Raw genomic sequence first — 23,845 nt, forward strand, 5'->3', positions numbered from 1 at the left:
TAACACGCTGAGCTACCGTGCCGGCCGGGGCGGACTCAGCACACAAAACGAGTTTCTAAACCTGTCAGTTCGCAGCTCGTGGTGTATGTACTAACGGCATGTTCTGTACATAATTCCGCGTAGTCAGGGCGTACACAACTTTCCCACTAGAGCGCGCCCCGCTAAGCACAACAGCGCAGGCGCAGCGCTCGTCCGTCTCCGCTCTACGAGATGGCGCTGCCATAAAGACGGACCAAATTCTGCTTCCGCAGAAAATGAGATTGCTGCTAACGTAGAACCTTTTCTCCTCGCGGATCACACTCGCGCAGTAATACATGAACGTGCGAGGTATTATAACGAGTGTACAGACCTCCGATTAGTCAGTCTGCATTTGTCTGCATTAGTGTGTAGTCAAGTTTCAGTCTGTGCCTAATAAGATTATCATATTCCTGTACATAGCCATGAAGAGAAATGTATAGACACTTTGTCAAGTATAAGAGATTTGAGCATAAGATTAACGTACCAAGACCAAGGGAACTTCAGATTGTCCATTGTAAATAGCATCCAGAACCAAGTTAAGTTATTTTTATGCTTGTTATTTTTAATAAATGTGTGTGAAAATTAATCAAGTTCTGTTTAGATTTGGTCACCGTCAATCTGCTACTCTAAACGCTTTTCTATCGTTTGACCTAACTGCAGACGATAAACACGCCACGATAAGACCACGAGACATATTGCTGACACTCTCCTACTTCGTTAGAGCGACAAGTCAAATAATCTGGAATCTGTTATTATGAAGTCTTCCTGATTAACAGTACTACAAAAAAAATTAATTCAAGATCAATCTCGATATAAATGGTATAACCGCTTGTTTATAGCATTTACCCTCCTCTGCTTAACAGTCCACATTTCATACAAGAAGAGGTGCCTCCTGCAACTGATAATTATTTTGGCGTCCGATGACCGAAGCAGTCTGGTCTCTTTAATCCCCCCCAATTATTTTGGCCAGATTTTAATTTTCTTCTACCCCAGTACAGCTGCAAATAATTGTAAGTATGTCTATGGACTTCCGATCATTGTAGGTCTAATAACAGAAAGATTCCATAATAGCGGATTCCAGCAGATGATGCTATTCTCGTTTGCACGTACACACCTAGTTACGAGTTAACATGTGTAGAAACATAGTTTCCTAAGTTGAGCGAGCGAGCGAGCGAGCGCAAGCCTACCTTCGTGACGTACTTGCCGCGGCCTGTCTTTTTCTTAGGCCTCGTCACAGTCCTACAGCACTCTAAAACAAGGGACGAAAAGCAGCTCCTGCTGCTGAAAGCGAATAACATGGCCTTCAAAGTGATTTGTAGTGGCTTCAGTACCTAACAAGGACATTTATGTGCAACTTGGAGAATACCGAACACACTATGAAGAGGAGTTGCACAGGTTGTAATGGTTCTTTATTTACGTGACCATTACGGCACTCTAACCCCAGTTCTCGATACCAGTAATATCGTACTACTTTTCTGCGAAGTAACAGACATATTTTTGTGACAATATTCATATTTGCTTTTATTAATGTATAGGTACTCCGATGTATCGATGTATTACAGTGATATGGTTCTTGTGTGTATTCATTTCTGTGAGACTGTCATAATCTTTGACTTACTTGTAACCGTTTTGGCGCGAATGCTCACAGGGCAGTCTTTGTTTCACTTTGCAGACGTTAATTTGTTACTTCGCTTTGTAAGAGAACAGTCAAGTCTTGTGTTCGGTTAAAGTGGAAATTTAATATTTGAAGATGGATACAAAACTGTTTTCTTGATGATGTGACAATTAAGAAGAAGTATATGTGAATTTACAAGAAGTTTAATAAAAATGTGGATCGTGAACACCAAGTCAAAAATCATTTCTACCATACCATTGTTCTGATCTGGGATTGTTTGATCATTAAGAATTTCCTGAAAAACGCATTTGTTAGGTCTTCAAATATTGCTCAAATGCAGATCTGGACCTTCTAGCAGTCAAAGTGGAATCACCCTAGAATCAACAAGATGAGCCATAACAACTTCGACGAAATCTACGTGGGAATCCATTCAAGATAAGTGCCAAAATTAATGACCTTTTTACAGCGACTTCATTCATTCCATTCTAACGATACCATCCACAGTCAATAACTTTGTTGTTGCCCGATAAAGCGAACATATGCTGCGTGAGCAACATTATTAATCTGATTTCTAACCTACGTTGCAAGTGGTGGTATTGTTAGAAGGTGTTGCAGCCGTGAAGCTGAAATAGATGTTTGAATATTTTCCTAACAAAGAAATTATGTTACAGACACTGCTACAAAATGCTGCCAACCTCTGGCTCTACAAAGAGGTGATAAAAAGCGATATGCACGTATACAGATGGCGGTATTATCACGTACGCTGGCTATAAAAGGACATTGCATTGGCGGAGCTGTCATTTGGACGCAAGTGATTCGTGTGAAAGACTTTCCGTCGTGATTTCGGCCGCACGACAGTAATTAACTGACTTTCAACGCAAAATGGTTGTTGACACATGGGTCATTCCATTTCGGAATCCAATATTCCGATGTCCACAGTATCAAGAGCGTGCAGAGAATACCAGATTTCAGGCATTGAATCTCGCCAGTGCGAACAACACAGTGGCCGATGGGCTTCAATTAACGACCAAGAATAGCGGCGTTTGCATACAGTTGTCAGCGTTAGCAGACAAACAAGACTCCGTTAAGTAACCGAAGAAATCAATGCGAGACGTACGACGAACATGTCCGTTAACGCAGTGCAGCGAAATGTGGCAGCAGACGGCCCTCGCGCCTTTGCTAACAGCGCGACAGCACCGAACAGCGCCTCTTCTGAACCCGCGACTGTATCGATTGGGCCCTAGACGACTGGAAAACCATGTCCTGATCAGATGAGTCCCGATTTCAGTTGGTAAGAACTGATGGTAGGGTTTGGGTGTGGCGCAGATCCCTGGAAGCCATGGACGCAGGTTGTCAACAAGACACTGTGCAAGCTGGTGGTGACTCCATCACAATCATGTGGGCTATGTTTGCATGGAATGGACTGGATCCCCTGATCCAACTGAACCGATCACTGATTGGAAATGGTTATGTTCGACTACTTGGGAGCCATCTGGTGCCACCCATGGAATTCTTGTTCCAAAAGAAATATGAAATTTTTATGGGTAATAGTGCATCACCTTAGGGACAATTCAAGCGAATGATTTGGCCACTCAGATCGCCCGACATTATTCCCATAGAACGTTTATGCCAAATAATCAGTAGGTCAGTTCATGCACAAAATCCTGGTCTGGCAGCTCTTTCGCAATTATGGAAGGCTTTACAGGCTGCATGACTCAATATTTCTCCAAGGGACTTCCAACGACCTGTAGAGTCCATGCAACTTCGTGTTGTTGCACTACGCTGGGCATAAAGAGATCTGACCTGAGATGAGGAGGTATCCCTTTACTTTTGTCAGCTCTGTGTATCTATGCATTCACACCTATATCAAAATTCCGCAAACCACAGTGAACTCAATGGCGGACAGTAATTTCCAGTTTTCAGGGTTTTTTCCCATTCCATTCGCGTATGGAGCATACGCAGAATGATTGCATAAATGTCTCTGTGCACTCTCTAAAAGGCTAATATTGAGTCTGATATGAGTTTTCTTCGCAGTCTTATGCCTCGGTCATGTTCGTTAATAACATGTAATGAGTTCACATTTCTGTTTCATTGAATAAGATGTGGATAGAACGGTGTGCAAATATTCTGTACACATAGTTTCTGTAACGTAATAAGACCTAAATGGGCAGGAAAATACTGGTTAGAAAACAGAGAAAACAGTTCAGGAAGCTATACCTGAATATAAGTGTATAAATGCACGTGTGCGACTGCATATAATAATAGAGTACTTTGAAGGCATGAAATGTGATTTAATAATAGTGAAACTAGAACTGATCCTATTATGAAGCACAACAGAAACTATTTCGAACATTCAAGGACTAAATACCACAGTTGAATCCAATAAAATCGTCATTACAAGCTGATGTGGAAAATACCCCATTTTCAGTAAGAAGGGAGGAATACTTATATTTGTTAAATATAGTTTGGGGGGGGGGGAATTCCATTGCCCTAAAAATTTCGGTCATGGGAGCTCATCAATATCCTCTACTGCCTATCTGCATTCGACAAACATAAAGGACTGTTAGAATATTGGTTCAGCTCGAAACACCATATTCATAATAATTGAATTAGAAATTGATCATGACGGAAATATAAAAACCTAGTTTAGCGAATTCAGTAACCCTAAATTAAAGAACACCAAAGTGTACCTTAATTCTGAAATGTATCCATATGACTGTTTACAAGAGGATTAAGATTATAGCATTTACATTGTGTTGCTTGACGCGTATTCAAGTTTTACGGTTCATATTATGAAAGTATTAAAGACAAAATCCTGACAGAGTTTAAGAAAACAGCACCAACTTTCGTAATTGACTGTACAAAAGAAAATGAGGCAGTCAACTAAGGACCAATGGCTACAAGTGTTGAATTCAAAGCTGCAGACAACTTTCCTACAAACACGGTTGCATATATCTTAATTTTATATCGTTATTTTTGATTATTAACTCACTACTCATAGCAATAGTACAAATAGTTGTTTAGAAAGAACTTCTGAAGAATTAGACAATAGTATCTCAAGGTGTTATCATCGTCCTTGCCCTCCAAGAATACTGTAAGGAAATGGGATGAGTTCATGGTGAAATTCACTAATTTTATTGCATTTGGGTATGAAAGGAGTATTATTACAACATTCAGCACAAAAGTGCAAAACAACAAAGTTGTTCCAAGACGTCAAGTGATTCAACACAGGAGAAATTGCAATGTGGTTAACATAATTCTCCCAATTTGCACTGGAACAAGTCCATCATTGACTATAGAAATATGACACCAACAATTAAGACAGGCAGATAAACAAATGTGATCGTTTGTGTGAAAGGGACTGAAAAAGTATTTTCGACTGCAGAAATTTGTAAATACGAATAAACGTGAGACTTTGAACAGTGTAATGGTCCTGAGCTACATCAATTGAAAAGTAAAAGTGATGCCTTTATGTATGCATGTGAAATTGTACATTTAGTTTTAAAATGGGTGATGAATAACCGTTTTGAATTTAAAAACGTCGTTGTGGTACCCACCATTCAGTGTGTGCATATACAGCACCTATCTCAACTCCTCAACAGTTGTGAATGATGATTGTAACATGTTATGATGCACTGTGCAAAACTCTTTCTACAGATACAGAAGTGTTAAAACAGATGTACAAGTTGATGTGGCTCATGCTGGAAGCTTAGTATGGTTGTGTAAGTCAGCGCTAAAATTCATATACATAGAAAATCCATTCATAGCAATAACTCTCGATAACATTTCAGGTGCAGACACTGTCTACAGATACACAAGTTCTTCCAGAATATTTCAAAAAGTAGGAAATCTTCTACATCAGTAACTATGATTAATTGTGCTTTATAAACTGAAAACGTCATTAACATTATTAGAAGGTGCAGCACGTATACTGTCTATTCTGTCTATTATAGGGTGTGTTATGTGTAATATCTTGTGATTGAGAGAGTGCTAGTTTTCATACAGCATATGACACTTTTGACGTAGAGATCCCATATCTCACCGAAATTGATTTCGTGACTAGATATTATAGTTAATAAACGTAGAAAAATTAGGAGAAAAGAGTCGCAAAGTTGCCAATTTTCGTATTGTGGTAGCGGGAGTGTAATGAACATCATACTAAAAATCCTGATTGGTGCGGTGTGAGCATCTTTTAAACGTCTCTTTACACGTTTTTTCTTAAATATCTTCATAAACGGGACATGTAGAGTCAATGTTTTCCCAAAAACTATCAACCTACATTACATTTCTTAGAAAGAGCGTCATGTTAACTTTTTCTCCAGTACTGGCAGTGACGTATTTATTTTATTTTATTTACACGTTAAGTACCGTAGGATCAAATTGAAGAGCAGATCTCCAAGGTCTTGGAACATGTCAGTACTTGGACATACAACACAAAAGTAATAACAGATAAAAATGAAGTGTTTATGAACCCGAAAAAAGCCAGTCCATAAGTTTAAGTAAACGCAATCAACACTACACCAAGAATCAGCTTCGTTTTTCAAGAAACTCTTCGACAGAATAGGAGTGACCCACGAGGAAACTCTTCAGTTTCGTTTTGAAAGCGCGTGTATTACTGCTAAAATTTTTTAATTCCAGTAGTAGCTTATTGAAAATATTTGCAGCAGTATACTGCACACCTTTCTGTGCAATAGTTAAGGAAGTCCGATCCAAATACGGGTTTGATTTCTGCCGAGTATTACCCTGAGTGACAGCTGCTTATTCTTGGGAATAAGCTGATACTGTTGACCAGAAGTGACAGTAACCAACCCCGCCATTGCCCGTCCCAAGCCCGGGGCCGCCTCTCTCAAGTGATGAGGAAGGAGGAGGCTGGGGAATAACACCTCGTAAAACAACCTGGGTCCACCTGGCTCCGGATTTTAGCAAACTGTGAGGGCCCCTGCCTAGGGTTACAGGTGAAGCTCCAATATCCAGACACGTCTGTGTGGTAGCCACCGATACTCTGGTCAGCATCTGTTAGCTCTGTGAGCTCGGCTGTCATTGAATCTTCTGGTAATCAAAACTCCAGTCGAAATTATGTGAGATCCTTGTAGACTGGGTAATAGACTTGATCATCGGATTCCAGGGGATCAGGCATGTAGTGAAGAGAAGAATTGGAGCTTCTCAAAAACCCTCAAGACAAAGATAATATTTTACATGGGAACACTCAACACAAACACACTACTAAAACCAGTAAATTGAAACAATTAACCAACACCATGGATAAATTCTATACCAAAATTATGGCAATGCAGGAAACGCAATTCGCAGATGAGAACCACTTTGATTCGGAAATTACAGAATATATGAGGGGAAACCAGCGATAACCATTCCAGGAAGTAATCTCAAACTCTTCTGAACAGGATTTGTAGTAAATAAATCGGTACTGGACTCTGTAATAGATTTCACCTCAAAATCAGAAAAAATTTCAACACTAAGTATACGATCTGAAACAAAGCCTATACACTAATTAGTGCACACGCCCCTACAAATAATTATAACAAGAAGAACCCAGAGACGATAGAGGAACTCTGGAAGGATCTGGATGAAACTACAAGCAAAATCCCCAAGAACCAAGCAAAAGTTTTACTAGGGGATTTACATGTCCAGTTAGGTAAGGAAAGAAAATTTCGAGACACGACAGGGAAACACACGACCCACAACAGAACAAACAAAAATGGAGAGAACTTGATAAATTTCTGCGGGTATTTTGAGCTGAAAATCACGTCAACGCAGTTCCACAAACCACACAGAAAACTAGTAACTTGTAAATCCCCTAACAATACTCTAGGAGAATTTCTGATAGACCACATACCAATATGCATGAAAATCGCTAGAGAAATAATGAACGTAAGAACTAGGAAAGGAGTTCTTGAGTCTGATCTACATCTTCTCCAAATCAAAGCAAAATTTATACCCACCGACAAATCAAGACAACTAACAGACCTTTCAAATAGATCCAGAGTACCTGGAACTAAACAAGAAAGAAATAATAGGAGACATTACGAAAATCAACAGCAACAACTGGACAAAACTGTCAAAAAATTAGAGAACTTATAAAATTGGTGCAACCAACGAGAAAAAGGAAACAGCGATTGTGGGACATGACATGCGACAGAGCCATAGAAGACAGAATACAAGTATGGAAAAAATTTAACAGCCATCGAACACAAGAAAAATGGGAAGAATTCAACAGGATAGAGGAATACACTTCAATAATAATCCGTAGAGGGGAAAAAAGGTTACGAAAACAGCACGTTGAAAGAGACAGATTACTTCACCAGAAACAACACACGGAATGTTTACAGAACATTCCGAGAAAATATGACAGGATATCAACCGCCAAGCTTATGCTTCAAAAGACAAGATGGAACACTGGAGACACATTAGAAGAAAAACTGTGAAATATTGGCTCGATACTTTGACTCATTACTCAACTGCGATGATCAAAAACAGAGTTTACAGCTTACAAAACCAGAACCTAACCAGGACTCCGAACCCCCAACACACGAAGAAATAGTGAAAATAATAAAATCATTGAAAAATAACAGAGCACCAGTAGAAGGTGGACTGATTGCAGAAATACGGATATTAGACCATGAAAATATTACACACAAAATACACAGAACAATCAAAAACATGTGGGAAACAGAAAAGGTGGCAGAAGAATGGAAGTTAGCCCTAAGACACCCGCTCCACAAGAAAGGAGACAAAACAGACCCTAATAACTGTAGAGGAATTTCGTTACTGGCTGTGCCATACCAAATTCTATCCCAAGCTCTGTTAAATCGCCTAGAACATCAGATAGATCGACATATCGGAGAGTACTAAGTAGGGTTCAGGAAGGGAAGATCGTGCAGTGAACAAATCTGGTGTCTAAGAGCTATATTAATAACGAGAAAGCACAGAAACACCGAAATAACATTTGATTTCAAGAAGGTCTACGATTCCATAGACAGGGAAACAGTTTTAAATACACTATAAGAATTGAAGGTAGACAACAAGACCAGAAAAATAATCCAGGAAACATTAGCAAATCCAAAATCCTAAGTGAAGTTCACGGGAAAGATCTCGGAAATGTTCGGAATCAAGACAGGAGTGAGACACGGAGATGGCCTGCCATCCATTTTATTTAACGCACCTTTTGAGAAAATAATCAGAAATGGGACAAACGTGTCAATGGGGTAATGATGGGGAGACACAAAAATAGAACCATCAACATAAAATTTGCGGATGATATAGCCATCATAACAAACAATAGAAAAGAAGCCAAAGAAGCCCTAGAGACACTACATGAAATCACAGCCAGAACAGGACTACAAATTTCGTATGAAAAAAAAGGTACATGGACGCAAAATCCACAGAAAGAAACCCATTGGTAACAAAGTATGAAAATATAGCACAAGCAGAAAGTTTAAGATACGTGGGAGAGATTATATAGGATACAGGACTAAACTCGACAGCCAATGAAGAAAGAGTTGTAAAACTACAAAAAGCTTGCAGACTTACATGGAACCATTACAACAAAAAAGTATTTCCGTTAATCCCAAATTAAGACATTACAAAACAGTAGTCTTACCAGAAGCGTTGTATGCCTCAGAAACGACAGTAATCAGGGGAAGAACGAAAATTGAGAGACGGAAAAGGAAGAGACGAAAATTCTGAGAAAGACCTGTGGGCCTGATCAGAGATAGGGGTTATGGGTAAAAAGAGCGACAAAAGAACTGTACAAACAGATAGAGACAATTACAGACAACATCAGAAAATAGAAGGGTTAAGTTCTATGGCTACATTTACAGGATGAACGAAAATAGGATGACAAAAAGATTTTTAACGTAGTGATGAGTAATACGATGAAAATAAAATGGGCAAAGGAAATCATGGAAGACCTCAAGAAACTAAATATCTCCACAGAAGAAATAACAAACAGAGAAAAACACAGAGAAAAAAAATCCGAAAACAGAAATTCGAGGAAACACCAAAAGGGAAGAAGCCAGGAAAGAAGTGGACAGAAGAGAGAAAGAAGAAACACAGTGGATATATGAGAGGTTTTTGGGAAGAGAAAAGAAAGAGACAAAAAAAGTTCCATGAAAATTGATTGTGTTTTAACGCTCTCCTAAATGGGAATTTATGTTAGTAATAATAATAAAACTGAGTTCCCAGCGTCAAAATACTCAGACTTGTGAACAGGGGTCGACAAGATGTACGTAAGCTTACACTACTTATTGCCCAAACCGCCCGCTTCTGAGCCAAAAATATCCTTTTAGAATGGGAAGAGTTACCCCAAAATATAATACCACACGACATAAGCTACTGAAAACAAGTAAAGTAGACTAAGTTTCCCGTCGAACGATCACTCACTTCACATACTTTTCGAATAGCAAAAATGGCAGCATTAAGTCTTTGAACAAGATCCTGAACGTGGTGGACTTTCCATGACAGTTTACTATCTACCTGAATTCCTAGAAATTTGAACTGTTCAGTTTCATTAATCATATGCCCATTTACCCCACTCAGACTCCACATCACAGCCATTCTCAACACTGTGAATAATGACCTTTTGCTGTATGTTGCTAAAGTAAAAGGTGAAGAGTTGAACCAATCGTGAGCTACTCCCTCTATACCGTAATGGTCCAAATTCTGATACAATATTTTGTGATCAACACAATCAAACGCCTTAGTTAAATCAAAAAGTACGCCTAGCGTTCGAAACCTATTGTTTAACTCATCCAGTACATCACAGAGAAAAGAAAATATAGCATTTTTAGTTGTGAAACGAATTCTAAAGCCGAACTGTACATTTGATAGCAAAACGTGTGACATAAAATGATCAATTATCCTTACATACACAGCCTTTCCAATAGCTTTAGCAAACACTGATGGCATAGAAATAGGTCTTGAAATGTCTAAATTATCCTTTTCTCCCTTTCTATAAAACGGCTTTACTACTGAGTACTTTAATCGTTCAGGAGACTGACCATTCCTAAAGGAAAAACTTGCAAGTATGGCTAAATACAGGGCTAACAAGCGCAGCAAAGTACTTTAATATTCTGCTACGCAATCCGTCATATCCATGAGAGTATTTAGTCTTCAGTGATTTAATTACTGACTCAGTCTCTTCCTTGTCTGTATTACAGAGGAGTATTTCAGACATCAATCTCGGAAAGCCATTTGCCAAGGAAGTTATGTGATTCGCTGTGGAAACTAAATTTTTATTTCATTCACCAGCAATGCTAAGAAAATGACTGATTTATCAGAAACAGAAATATTTTTACTACGAACTGACCTTATATCGTTGACCCTGTACTGCTACCAGACTGCATAGTTTTAATTTTACCATGTGTATTAGCTATTCTATTTGCATACCACATACTCTTTGCCTTCCTAATAACATTTTCAAGCACCTTGCAATACCGTTTGTAATGCGCTACAGTAGCTTGATTGTGACTACTTCTAACATTTTGAAATAATTCCCGCTTTGTTCTACATGATATCCTTATCCCACTAGTCAGCCATCCAGGCTGCCACTTACTGCTAGAACCCCGTTTATAATATTTTAATGGAAAGCAAGAGCAAGAGCAAGAGCAACAGCATGAGAAATGTGTTAAAGCAAGCAATTTATTTATCATCTATGTTATAAGCCACATAAATATCTTGCCACTCTTCTTCCTTGACAGGGTTTAAAGAATTCTCTATTGCTGTTGGATTAACTTTACTACATAGTTTGTAGTTATATGTGACATTTTCTTGAGTCCAAAACTCTTTTTGTGTTAAAATTTGTGCATCATGGTCAGAAAGGACATTCACCCTTTTAATAACTGAATGCCCATCTAGTAATGAAGATTGAATAAAAATATTGTCTGTGGCTGTGCTACTGTTCCCCTGCTCCCTAGTTGGAAAAAACACATTTTGCATCAGATCACATGAATTTAGGAGATCTACCAACATCCTTTTTCTTGCACCATCATATACAAAATTTATACTGAAGTCAGCACATATAACCCTCTCTAGCTTGAGCAAAAATTCTCTGAAGTAAGAGTTAGGGCACCTATAAACAACAACAATCAGAAGTTTATTTTCGTTAAATTCAACTGCCCCTGCACAACATTCAAATATCTGTTCAGTGCAGTGCCGTGATACGTCTATGGACTCAAATGGAATACTGTTTCTTACGTACATAGCCACTACCCCACTACACAAGGAACTCCTTGAAAAACAGTCAGCTAATATGTATCCTGGTGAGGGAAGTCTCTGAATTGTCAAATTATTTAAGTGGTGCTCCGATATACCAATAATTTCAGAGTCAACATCTATAAGCAGTTCACTATGTCTAATACCCCTTATATTTTGATGCAATATGCTAATTCCTTCTCTGCTTGGAAATATGACGTCCTCTGAAGGTGAGCCCTTGGTTAGGGGGACTTACGTTAAGCAGGTATACCTCTCGGCTGACTTGAATCTAAAATTGTGCAGAGCAATTTTTCCATGAGTGATCCCACCACCACCCACTACACTGCCACCTATAACCTTTGCCAGCCTACCCTTCCCATACCTACTGAGGTGCAGGCCATACCTAGTGAAACCCGATCTACTGATAGACCCCACTGGCACCACTGAAATGTGAACCATGCCCTCTGCCGTCAACGTCTTTTCCGTCCTCATGTTAACGCGCCTAACCGCCGCATTAAGATTAGTGCCACCAGTTTGAGTAGCTATCTTTACTAGGTCACCACCTACATCAATTCCCCGTCCCTATAAAGACTGTTCCCTCCTCCACCCACTATCACAACCTGATCCTCCTTTGTAAAATTCCTACATAACTCCTCTATGCTGTCAGTCACCGGAGCCAACCCTGCACTAGGTTTCTCAATGCTGGTGAACTGGTACTCATTCCCCAAAACTTCCTGCAACTGCTGGCCCACACCTCTACCGTGCGAACTACCTAGCAGCAGAACCTTCTTCTTTCTGTTAGACTTTACAACTGACCTAGGCCTCCTAACTGTCGAGAACTGCTGCATGTTCCTACATCTGCAGCTACAAGAGGCTCCTCTCCACTCAACTCTGACAGTTGGTCAGATCTATTGCATTTATGCAAAGTATAACTGAATATCTCCTCCTCCTAGCTGCCTTCTTGCTAACTGCCAGTTCCCATTCCCACCACCCTTCACCCTCCTCATTCTATCTAGTTCCTCCTTCGCGCATTGTTACAGCACCCTAAGGCCACAGAATGTACGCTCCTGCTCCTCTATCAACTTGTTTCTACTACAGATTCTGTAAAAAGAGGATATCGCTAGAATGCCCACTGGCTTCTCCATTGCATTCCCCCCAATGAAAATACTTTGAACAAATTCCACACCGTAACCCACTACTCACAAACCTATGACAGAGCCCACACTTCTCACTCGTGGTAAAATTTTACAGTTACTGAAAAAAACTATACATCTATGTCACCTAAGTTTAGTTACACCAGTAGAACTATTATTGAATTAACAATAGCGGTCTCCAAATTATCTGTATACTGAGAAAGCAACTGCTTGTATTAATAATACTACACCACAGCTAATACCAATACCAAAAAAACTTCACAAAATTATTAGCTAGAACCAAAAATTCAAGCGGCCATTGGAACACTTAACGAAGTTAAAACACTGAATGAAAATTTTACCGAAATATTTCACTAGAAACAATAAGAAGCGTCCTCTGGAACCTAGAGGACGAAATTTACTAAGTTACCTCAACGCACAGAAAACTCTACAAAACACAAGTAGGAAACGGGAAAGTCATAGATTATTAAAATAATGTTAATCATATAAAATTAATGTTTATTGTTAAATGAATTGGATTAATAACAAATATTAAATGTGTGTATCACATCTCAGTCCAGTAGAACAGTATTGGAGATGTAACGGGGTGGAAACGTGCTAGTGGTAATTAGAACCATGAGGAACGGTAGGTTGCAGGATTATGGTCGTCTACTTACCTCCTCAACAGGTCTCCAAAAATGAGGAGTGAGGAGGTAGTTCCCCATTGTCTCTACTACACCATGTCACAAAAAGCAACTACAGGCTCTTTTGACAAAGTTATACCACCCTTTCTGCAGCTCATCTTACAAATCACTGGTGATTCAATGTGCAGACATGCCCAAAGGTGTTTATTTCCCACGGAATGCGTTAACTCTACATGGAATACAAATATGAATTGCTATACTGACGCAAGAAATGGAAGTGGACAGAATGTTTGTAAATCTCTGAGTACTCTACTACAGTGCTAGAGGGAAATTGATACTTGGTCACACTGTACAGTAACTGTAACGTTCTTTTAGCAACAGTAATTTTCCCCTTCCGTGGGTGTTGCTCACTTTATTTTACATACAGTCTATACCTCGCCAGCATTTCGTGTACAGTTCTTTCGTGTTAGTAAGCAAAATAACTTCACTGAAGTGTTGTGTATATGGCTGAGCTACTTTCAGCTTATAGAGTATTTATTTGCAGTTGTTAAATGAGCTGTCATATTGAAAAGGTCAACAGGTGGGGCTGTCAGCTGTCTACCACAGTGAATAGCCTGGCCAGACTCTAACATGGTGTCACTATGTGTTTGACGATGTCGATTTCCCATCTCCACTATCAGTGGCTGGTATACTTTTTGCAGCCTCACATTCACCACTCACAACTTCTGAAGAGGCCAAGAGGCTTAGATCGAATCCTTCTGTAACAGAAGTAGGTGAGCTAGGTGTAACTGAACTTCGAATATTTCAGCACAGGTCAAGCAATGGGTTACAGCAGATTACTGTTCTAGATTTAAACATGACCAGTCCTATTCCATCAGAAATACTGACAGCCGTCTTGCAAGATACAATGTGGATATATGGTACGTTGCTCCACTCATTGCAGGCCACTCTTCAAGTGCCAGAAGTTTCTGAATAAAAGGGATTTGTCCAGCCTACCAATAATAAATTAATGCTGATAGAAGTGTAGTAACTTTATAGTTATTCATTAATTCACCACCAAGCGACTACAACACATTTGCATGGCTTTACAATATGCTGCCGACGACAGACAGCATCAAGATACCACATTTAACAATCAATTCCCTTTCCCACCGATGCTACACTCGACACTTGCCAAATCACACTTCCAAATTAAGCACTTCTCAACCGTTTCTTATTGGAAAGTATTTTACATTATATCTCACATAGCAAATGAAAATAATTACCCACTTAATAAACTCTATTATAATAGTAGTATACTACTATATTATAATATACTACTATATTATAATAGTATTATATAATAGTATAATACTATTATAATAGTATAAACACAAGCTTAGTGACTTTTTCTTTTCTACTTTCATAAGACAAATGAACAAGAAACGGTGGGGGATACAGTCTGTGTGTAAAATGAAAAAGCAATCAGCAGTGTGATGGAAAAAGTCACCTTTCCGGATAGAGCGCTACAAGTGCCTAAAAGATGAGTAAGGATCAGTTTCCGCTGTATCAGTGTAGGAGCATGTGCTGGGATATATGTAGAATGTGTCCATATGCCTTTCTTGCATTTGTATTATTAGCAGCTAATACCTGTAGTCAATGTAGTGTCAAGACAATTTGTGGAAAGTAAACAGATCCTCAGCCCAGGAGTGTCTGCATACTCTGTAGGTAGCGATTCATAAGGCGACCTGCGAAAAGGTCGGTACAACATTGTAGTATACCTCGCAATTGGATTTTGTGATGTAGTGCGGTAGAGAGAATGGGGAATTGCCTGCTCGCTCTCATTTTACAGACGTATATACATGACCACAATCCGGCGAATTACCTTCCCTGATGCTTGTAGCCTCCTCTCCTGCCTTCCTACATTGTTACACCCCCAGAACACAATTTGTCCATTAATACGATTCTGCTGCTTTAAATGTGATACGTTTAATACGTGTTCTTAACACACTTCATTTAATAATAAACATTACTTTATACAATTAAAACACTATCTTTAATAATCTGTTATTCTCCTATCCCCTGCAATGTGGAAACTCTTAGTACTAGAGAAAAAAAAATGAAGAGGTGTTCTTTGTAGGAAATGTAATGCAGTTTAATTTTGTATGCATAAGCATTTTCGCGAAATCCAAAAATGTGACCTTGACGTGCCTTCCCCACCCCCCCAACCCTAAGCTCACGCTTTATTGGTCAGGAGTTTTTGTATGTTGTTCAAGACACTCCCCACTAACACTGCGTAAAATTTTGCCACTGCATGAATTTTTGCGTCCGGTGAACGTATTTTGGGTTTCGTCGACTGCGATATCAGGGTGATAGGTCTAAATGTCCTATTTCAACTTTTAAATCGTTTCACACCTACTATTATCTAAACAATCGACTGGGCAAGATATTATGGAGAACTGTATCAGTGAGCACAATGGCTACGTATCATGTACCTCCTGTACACCCAATTCACCGATTTGTAGGACAACGTATTCTATGTTTAGGATGTATTACATAAAATTATATGATCAATCAGGGCAATACGCATGTGAAAACTGTGCTGATATTTGGCCATTCAGATTATTTTAACCTATACAGTTATGTACAGAAACTTACATGGTTCACAATGTCTCGTGAGTACTTATAAATACAGAGACCATTTCGTTGGCAGCCTGCTTGCCATACCTTCTAATGATCATGACAGTGATGATGATGATGAAGCAGAGGAGGAGTAAGGATATGGTAATGATGTTCTGCCTGATATTGGTTTATGACTGAAAAGTGTAATGTGTGCAATTTGTACATGTGTATTTGCGCAGTCCTTCTACCTGATAAAGAGCTTGTGTTACAGGCTCCCAGCGCTACAAATTGACAACGAATCCCGCTTGTAGAACCAGTTATTAAATTTTAACGATGGAACTTATGTTTAAGCAATCAAATACGGTCTGTAAGATACATGCTATAGCTAAACCAGTTATATATACGTAACCGTTTGCATACAGATTTGTCATTGTGCCTTTCTCCTCTTGTTGTGGCAGAATGATGATGCTACGTACATACATAACCTGCTAAATATAGTGTGTAAAGAACGCAGCTTATGAATAACTATCAGGTATTGCTCATTTATCATGGTGTGTCTACAACTATAATGGTTAATTATATGCATAAATTAACTGTATACACTCTTCTTTTGTAGCAACATGATGTCTATTGATGTCAAAATTTTCAAATGGATAGTATGTTCTGCTTCGTGCAAAAAGATGCTTCCTTCAGGATGAAACTATATCTTTGTTGTTAATTGAGTTTCAGTATAAATCTTGCGCCATCTTGTTAAAGTTTTCTGCAGAGATACTGTGTGAACGATGTCCTTTGCAGTGTAAGTACATTCTGATATTGTTTTTGCATGTAGTAGCCATGTCGATCCTCGATGCCAATGGGGGACTTATTTGTGCAATTGGGCTGTTTACGAGTGTGTGACTTTGTGGTGCTATAGGTTAAATATAGGGTGCGAACTCCATCAGCTTTCTAATTTCTGCACTACTGTCACATCTTGTACAATTTACATAATGTACATTAAAACGTACTCAGTTTCATTATTAGTTCCATGTAGCTCTTGCCACATCTATTTTTTTCTCTGCTTTAGTCCTTACAGCTTGTGTTAAAGACAATATGCTGTTCCTCTCGTCATATTGTACCAATATGTGATCTCTGTCAGATTTATAGTCATTTGCATGCATTACAGAGCTGTCATTTGTATTTGGGTAATTCATGTGAAAAGCTTTCAGGTACGATTATGGCCTCAATACGGTAATAAACGAACTTTGAATGCGATATGGTAGTTGGAGTTAGATGCACGAGGATTCAAAGTTCCGAGATCCACAGTGTGAAGAGTGTGCTGAGAATACCAAATTCCGGGCATTGTCTCTCATCACAGACAACGCAGAGGCTGACGCCCTTAACTTAACGACGCATTGTGTTGTCGGTGCTGAGAGACAAGCAACACTGCGTGCAATAACCGCAGATATCAATGTGGGACGTACGACGATCGTATCCGTTAACACAGTGCGGCGGAATCTGATGTTAGTGGGCTATGGCAGCAGATGATCGACGCGAGTGCCTTTGTTAACAGTATGAGATAGCCTGCAGCGACTCTCCTGTTCTCGTGACCATATCGGGTGGACCCTATACGACTGAACAGTCTTGGACGTGTCGGATCAGTCCCCATTTCAGTTGGTAACTGCTGACCCCACGAAGCCAGGGAACCATGCTGTCAACAAGGCACTGTGCAAACTGGTGTTGGCTACACAATGATCTGAGCTTTGTTTACAAGGGAAGCACTTGGGCCCTCTCGTCCAGCTGAAGTGGTCATTGACTGGATATTGTCATGTCCTGCCAACACATAATCTCCGCCAAATCTGCAGTCATACTCAAACTTATTCACGGAAGAATAGTTCCCAGTTACTATACTACTTTTGCATTAAAGGATTTACTAATAGTCACTATTCTTATTTGCTGTGACTTACCACTTTTATTTATTTTCCGAGTAGGCCTACTGAAAATATTTCGTTCATGAAATTACATTTATAATCATATTATGTTCATTATACGTCCCCCACCGTTTCTGTAACATTGTATCCTTCAAGAGTCAATTTTACTCATATAAAAATGTATAGTGACAAATTTCACTCTCTCTAAACAATTTTATTGCTGTTTCAGTACCGTATTCTTAACCGTATAGTTCCAGGTTACTTTTTTCGTTTTCTCCGTAATTCTTCTGGTTAGGAAATGCTCTCGTTCACTTTACACAAGATTTTATGAGAAATTCTTTTCATTAACACGCAAAGAAAATATTTTGTTTTCAGCTGTCCACAGCTTTGTGTTTAACATCAGCTGTGTTACTGAGCTACATTACGTTATGTTCCTGTAATAAATTTATCTACATATTAAATGGCTAGCTACATATTTCTGTTAGATGGTAATGGCTTGGAAAGAAAGGTGAAATGGAATAACAACTATAAAACGGTACGCAACTCCCCACTTGAAATCTTCCAGTACTTCACCGAGCATAGGTATAATTCGCTGATTTGTATCCTGGAGAATCCTATTGCAAATGGTTATAGCTCTCTTATGTGCAAACCAGTCACTAAATCTGAATTGGGAACCAGGGAGTACTAACTTGGCTCCTGACGTCATCGACGAACTGAACTGTCAGTGGTAACTGAAGTACAAAGTTTGTATTCACAGTGACTGAGTGCAGACTTGATACACAATTTGCTCGACCTGTTTGTCTACTTAATTATTGTAATTGCTCTGCTTACTGGTGAACAGAAAATTTTTCGGCAAGTTTCTAACACGTTGCGCTTAGAGTTTCCTTAGCAGCTGGGTTTCGGATTCGCCTGATGTATTTACTTTCCGTCCCATCAATCTTACGGTGTGGAAGGAATGTGTAAGCCGTAAATCCTCCGAAACCGCAGCCATTATTTGCGAGATTGCACTGGCTATCGATCAAAGACTTGACTGGGGAACAGAGTCCATTGCCACAGGGGCAGCTCACAATACCGTGATGCCTGATAATTGCAATGTGCTTCCAGCAATCCGAATGCCTGCGTCTAAGCAGTTTTCTAGCCATTATTGCACCGGTTTGATATTTTATATGGGACACTCCTTGACTTTCTCCTACAGATATATAACTACTAGGCGGGTCGAGCGGCTGACTTGTAAATATAGCAAAAGGTATTGATCAATATTAAACAATATTTAATAATTTAGCAGAGATAATTTTTGTAGTTTATCAGTTTCTGTTCGTGGTGTTTTGTTGTCTTCAGGAAATGTTCTCCATTACTACAAATACGTAAGCTCCGCTCAACGATAAACAAAAAGTGGTACATTAAGATTATTTATCCAGAGAAACAAATGATATAAAATTCTGAATGGATGATTTTTTTTTCTTTTGGCGTTGAGCGCTGGAGACGTTTTTGTAGCAACGCAGATATTTCCCAAAACACGGCACTGACAAAAACAGTTGAGTTAAAAAATGACGCGTCGTCTAAATTACGAGAGCTTATTATTTATTTTTTTGTTTGTTTCAAAAGAGGTCCGATCACTTGTGAAATAGAGACCACTGTGAGAGTCAAAAATGAGGAACACAAGTCCGGGTTGTACGGTGAGTGATCAAACGCTGCAGAACCGTTTTTGCTGCAGCTGCTGTTTGCTGCTGAGCAGTGTCATGGCGCAGCGTGCGTCATGAACGGCCGTCCGCCCTGTTTCATAGCTCGTGCATCACTGCTACGCTTCACTGTCATTCGTGACAGTTACGGCCATACCGGAGGCACTGCACAACACATCTTCGCAAAGCTTCATCAGAATTTTGGTGTGGTTTTTAATTTCGCGAAAGATAGGATCTTGAAAAAACTAGCCCTCGCATTTATCATTAATCCGCACCTTTTTTTCTATATTTGGAAGTAAGCGGGTCGACTCGCCTACTATCGACGAAAGAACATGTTTAGGAGGAAATCAAGCAGTGTTATAGAACCTTATAAAGCCTCTTCTATAAGAGATGACGTACCCGGTATTGAAAAACCATTAACAGTACTTGAAGCGAACAAGACGCCAGACCTTAATGGAGCAGCCGTTAGATTTCACACTGGAGTAAGTCTCGGAACTAGTTCCTCTCCTAGCTCAAATTTATCGACAATCTCTCGTACAGCGAATAATCGTCCCTCGCGGCTAGTAAGGAGGGAAGAGCTCTACTGTTTAAAAAATGCGTAAAAGATAGAATCTACAGAATTACAGAGAAAAATGTCACTGATTTCCGTGTGTTTCTGGACACTAAAGCATATTCTAAGTTCATATATTATTATTTACATGTAGGAAACAAGCTTCTCTCAAACAATCAACGCGGGATCAGGGACAACCTATCCTGTGAAACACACATTCCTGTTGTGGTTGAAGCTCTTTCCTTCTCAGCATTTGCTTCGTATTTATGTAGTAATGACATGTATTTCTGCCTTGAGCAAACATAATGTTCCTTGTTTAAGTGGCCAAACATTCCCAGAGAGGATTTTCCATCTCCAGTGGGTTCATTTTCTCTGTCTTAAATGATACAGAAGAAATTTATGAATTATAATACGTGACAGTTTTGAGGTTACAGAATTTATACTAGTGAACGCAGCAAAGTATCGCAGTTGCTACATCTGTATGGACAGGGGATATACACCCTCAACTTCTTCCGCACTTTCCCTGTCCACCTTCCGGTGTCCCCTCCCTTTGTTCATCTCCTCCTTCCCTCCCCCCCCCCCCCTCCCTCTCAGTCATCTCTCTATTTCTTTCTTCTCCATGTCCCTTTCCTCCTTCCTTTTCTCTCTCCCATTGTCCCTCTCTCTGACCTTAAGCCTATTTGTTGTTATTGGAAACGAAACCTTGAGTTGGAACTCATGTCGCTTAAAATGAATGTGTAAATCGGTTGGTGTCGTTGCATACCATGAGAGACACGTCTCTAGCTGCTGAGTTTGTGACGATAGTAGCTTCAGCGGCAGTATCTCGCATAATTTTAGTCTTTGGATGGGTAGACTTACAAAGATCTAACGATACCTTTCATACATATTTGTGTATTATATGCATTAAAATATGTGTCATATGTACGTCGATATTTACATTAGAGTATGGTGTAATTACTGAAAGTAAATCGGTCACGAACTTTTAGGGCCTGTTAGTAACAACTCTCTCCTGTACATGCAACTTATGTATTAGCATATTATATGTATTTAAAAAATATATAGCTTATATTCGTCCCGACGTTAATTAGAGTATCGTGTAAAAGTTTGAAGTGAATCGGTCAAACAGTTCGTAACAACACATCCCCTTCATATACTACATATTCTGTATTTATGTATTATGCCCATAAAAGAAGTATATAGCCAATGTCCCTTCGAATGTTCATTGGAATATCGTGTAAAAATGTGGAGTAAATCGGTCAAGAATTTTTAGAGGGTTTTTTTTTTTTTTTTTTTTACACAAGTTCAGTGCATTGCCGGAGCTATTATTTGTAATCAGCTAATTCATGTGAAAATGTTTCCGATATGATTATGGCCGCACAGCGTTAATTAACGGGGTTTAAATACGATGTGGTAGTCTGAGCTAGACGCATGGGAATTCAGTATTCTGAGACCCCTAGTGTTAAGAGCGTGCCGAGAATAACAAATTCCAGGCATTACCACGAAGGCAACGCAGTAGCCGGCGAGTACAGAGAGCAGCGGCGTCTGCATTGAGTTATCAGTGCTGAAGGACAAGCGACACTGCATGCAATAACTGCAGAAATTAATGTGGGACGTACACACTGTTCATGTAAGACGCCGTCGATAGGACTGAGGAGTATACTGGTAACGCACGTCCAGTATGATCTCACCAAGAGAAGAACGTAGAGTTCCGTGACTGACACCTTGACAAATAAGGGGACCGTAACCACTCGTAACTGTAATGAAGAAAGCGACGGTGTGGGTCACTTCGTACATTTTGTTATTAGGATGATCGGTTTTGATAAGTTCAGCTGTGGGCGAGCAGTGCGTCGCGGTACTTAGATGTGGGTATGTGAGCATGAGTTGTAACAAAGGTTAAACCCTGTTATCTAAGTAAAACACAAGGGGTTCTTTATCAACGAGAGAAGGGACGTTTTCTGTACTAAATCTTAATGTTTATTAAGATGTTCTCTGAGTAACACAAGTACCAGGTGATCAAAAAGTCAGTATAAATTTGAAAACTTAAATAAACCATGGAATAATGTAGATAGACAGGTAAAAATTGACACACATGCTTGGAATGACATGGGGTTTTATTAGAACCACCCCATATTGCTAGACACGTGATAGATCTCTTGCGTGCGTCGTTTGGACATGATCGTGTGCTCAGCCGCCACTTTCGTCATGCTTGGCCTCCCAGGTCCCAAGACGTCAGTCGGTGCGATTATTGGCTTTGGGGTTACCTGAAGTCGCAAGTGTATCGTGATCGACCGACATCTCCAGGGATACTGAAAGACAACATCCGACGCCGATGCCTCACCATAAGTTCGGACATGCTTTACAGTGCTGTTAACAACATTATTCCTCGACTACAGCTATTGTTGAGGAACGATGGTCACATATTGTGCATTTCCTATAAAGAACATCATCTTTGCTTTGTCTTACTTTGTTATGCTAATTATTGCTGTTCTGATCAGATCAAGCGCCATGTGTCGGACATTTTTTAAATATTTGTATTCTTTTGGTTCTAAAAACCCCCATGTCATTCCAAGCATTTGTGTCAATTTGTACTCTCTGTCTACATTATTCCCTGATTTATTCAGTTTTCAAATTTATACTGACTTTTTTATCAGCCGGTACATCCACTTTGAGTGCTCACTAGAATGTGCTGTCACATACATGAAATGACAGAGTATTCACACGGTATTCTACCATTCGCGATGGTTTACAAACTGTAGGAGGAATGTCAAGTTTCCAAACAGTGTGTATCACATTGCCATAAAAATGTGTATGTAAGGAGAGAGTAATTCTGCGTTTAAGGAGAGGTCTTAATAAAAATTACTCTAAGTAACGGAACAGCGCTTCGAACTGAGGCCATTATTGTTTAGTGTCAGAGTGCTGAACAACGCGAATTGTAACAAATAGAAGCTTCTAAGCGTAAATTTAATCTCTTGTTCCCTGAATACTTCACAAAATCGTTAATTATAAACTGGAAACCTCAAATTCTTTTTCATCGATTTTAATTAAAATTTTAAATTTTCATTGTATCTCTCACTAATTTACATATTCGTTACTTTGTAGTTCCCTGCATAAACAATAACCCGACTTCTCATTGAGGAAGCTTCACATCAGGAAGTAGTAGCACCTCTTAAGACACTCATTAGCTTCCAGATTGTTTGACAGGAATAGTGTCCACGTGATTCAGATTCAAAAGACACCCTCAACTCTACAAGAAATATTGTGTCGGTCGTCGTAGATTTCGACGTAGGTTTATGTTGGGTATTGCAAACGTACAGGAAATGTTTCCTTGTATTCAAACTTGTAGGTGAGGCTCCAGCTTACATTGAAAAGGTGTGTGGACCTAAGCGATCTGTCACAGAATGACCCACACTTTCTTTAGGTTCAGCAGGCAATGTAAAGAATCAGTTCCTTGAGAGAGAGGTGATCTCCTGTACGACACCGACGTGGTAC

At 39.4% G+C, this 23,845-nt stretch overlaps 1 protein-coding gene across 1 annotated transcript in view; it reads right to left on the bottom strand.

Annotated features, from left to right (window-relative positions):
* LOC124622691 (adipokinetic hormone/corazonin-related peptide receptor variant I-like) overlaps nucleotides 1-23,845 on the bottom strand; it is a 180,456-nt gene that overhangs the window by 149,518 nt on the left and 7,093 nt on the right. The window lies entirely within an intron of this gene.

Source organism: Schistocerca americana, chromosome 7 (assembly GCF_021461395.2).
Source record: "Schistocerca americana isolate TAMUIC-IGC-003095 chromosome 7, iqSchAmer2.1, whole genome shotgun sequence".
NCBI lineage: Eukaryota > Metazoa > Arthropoda > Insecta > Orthoptera > Acrididae > Schistocerca > Schistocerca americana.